Raw genomic sequence first — 2,278 nt, 5'->3', positions numbered from 1 at the left:
TATTTGAAGGATAGTAGCCAAACTATTTCTTTAAAAATAATATGCACCCTTAACACACACATATCACTGAAAGGTTCGTAATCTATAGGTCAGGATTCCAACTCTAGTATTTGGAGATTTAACATTGCAATTTCCACTGATGCTTATGAATTCTGTGTCTCTTTCCTCTACATAACAGCTCAAAAAATCCCTTCTAACTTTTCTGAAGCATTTAATGGGATGCTTCCTGGAGAAGGTGCTTCCAACACGCTAAGGATAATAGGTTTAAATGCAAAGGGAAGTGAGCCCAAGGAAAATCCCCTCCCAGATACTTATTTTAATCCTATTGCTTTTCCCTTTCCTTGTAACTTCAAATTTGCTGCACCATGGCATTTGCAGGCTAAAAGTCACTACCGAACACCCCATCCCTGGCCCCTCTAGATCTCCATCAGAGCTCCAAACCCACACTTCATCTGCATTAAAGAGCCCACCTGACAGTGGGCTGGCCCACCTCCTGGCTTGGATGCCAACTCCAGAAAGGTTTACCTTCCAGCAGCTAAGTGAGTTAATTCACTCATCAAGGGTTTGGCTGCTTCTTGCCTCCCAGTGGTATTTTCCTGCCACTGGCCAGCTCTCTCTTTTGTCATCCAGTTTCTGTAGCGCTGTAGTATTTAAAGTTGGATAGACTGACCTAAGTGAAGGACTTGAGTCACGTTGCTCTAGTAGAACACGTGAATTCCAGCCCCAGGGAGGATGGTGGCTGGGAAGGACCCCAGACAGCACCCTGAACCCAGGCCATGGAGGAACAATTTGTTTGAAATGCTCAGAGGCCTGATCTAAGTCAGTGTGGCCAAAACACGGACCAGCCTTAGGCTGCACATCAGTCAGCCTAACACCTGTACGATGGTTTACTTGATATATCTTCGAATCATTTTGTGTCTGAAAACTTAAATGCATTTATTTAAATAAGAGGCGTCCTGGTCTGATCAGCCAGGGCTGCAGGCCCTCCCAGCTCTATGGAGCCACGAAGGCTGGAAGGCCTTCTTGGGGCTAAACAAGGATGCAGCTACTAGCTCCAGGGCCTGTCGGAGCCTGAAGGGGATCCAAAGGGGAGAAAGGGGGAAAGGTCAGGCCAGCTGGGCTTAGGCAATGGCCCTGTCACTCCACCGGGGACATGTCACGCTTTCCTCCCACATTCAGCCTTGCACGGCTTCCCTGGACTTAGGGACCAGCATGGGTGGCCCATCATTATACAGCAGGTGAACCTGTAGCAGGGGAGGGTGGGCAGTGCCAGTGGCCAGCCCCTGGGAAAGATGGGGGCATCACCTGCTACATTCGAGTTGGCAACCGTATTTCCCTGATTCCGCTTTCTGCAAGTCCACTAGAATTGCCCAAACATGGGGTGAGGCAGGATGAGGGCTAATCAGAACCACAGCTGCCTCGTACTCGCATGTACTGAAACGGGAACGACACAGAGAAGATTAGGGTGGCCCCTGGGCAAGGATGACACACAAATTCGAGAAGTGTTCCATATGAAAAACAAACAAAATAGCTGCCTCCACCTGAAAGGCTGCTTTGGGAAGTTTACCGCCGCCTAGGCTGTCCGTGAGTGTCTTTGCAGGAGAACAGCCAACTTCATCAACAGCCCTGGGAGTTTGTAGATGGGCTGTGAAATCTCCGGGGGCTCAGATGCCACTAAGATCCCATCAGAGCCAAACTGAGTGTGTCCCCAGAGGGATTCGCATCCTCCATTTATTCCTGAACTGTTTGTTAACAGCAGAGAACAAGTTGGAGATGGGATAGTTCTGAATTCAGAAACATTCCTTTGTCCCAGAAGTGATCTTGCAGCCAAGAATGTGACAGCATTTGAAACCAAGCATTTGAACTGGGCTTACGGTGCACGCCGAAAGCCCTTGGTCATGATCCCGGCATCTTCCAGCCCCTGGATCCGGGGGAGGCTGTGTTCCAAGTATCAGTCCCCTCAAAGCAGCCCCTTCAGTATTTGCTCGTGAAAGTGGGAGACAGGGCTGAACTCACAGAAGCCTTGCAAAGAAAGATACTGTTAGCTTTTCAACTTTAACAGGTGACACCATTATTTTGTACTTTAAAAGGAGACTTTGTAAAAATGGACGAAGGTTGGAAAGACAGGGGTGCATGGACCCATTTCTGCGGTTCTGAGGAGTAAAAATGCCGAAATGAAGATGCATGCTTCTTTTTAAGGAAATTTCCCCTGGCCCCTTTATTCAGTTGAAGCTCTGTACCGGCAAAAAGGCTGGATGGCTTTCATGACAGTGAGGGG

At 48.6% G+C, this 2,278-nt stretch overlaps 1 non-coding gene across 1 annotated transcript; it reads left to right on the top strand.

Annotated features, from left to right (window-relative positions):
• The first annotated feature begins 1,413 nt into the window (after positions 1–1,413).
• On the top strand, positions 1,414–1,517 carry LOC116664641. The gene has a single exon (XR_004321156.1). It is a non-coding gene; the product is annotated as a U6 spliceosomal RNA (small nuclear RNA).
• The last annotated feature ends 761 nt before the right edge of the window (positions 1,518–2,278 follow it).

Source organism: Camelus ferus, chromosome 6 (genome assembly GCF_009834535.1).
Source record: "Camelus ferus isolate YT-003-E chromosome 6, BCGSAC_Cfer_1.0, whole genome shotgun sequence".
Classification (NCBI taxonomy): Eukaryota; Metazoa; Chordata; class Mammalia; order Artiodactyla; family Camelidae; genus Camelus; species Camelus ferus.
Note: the sequence above shows the minus strand (reverse complement) of the source record. Positions and strands in the feature narration are given on the sequence as shown.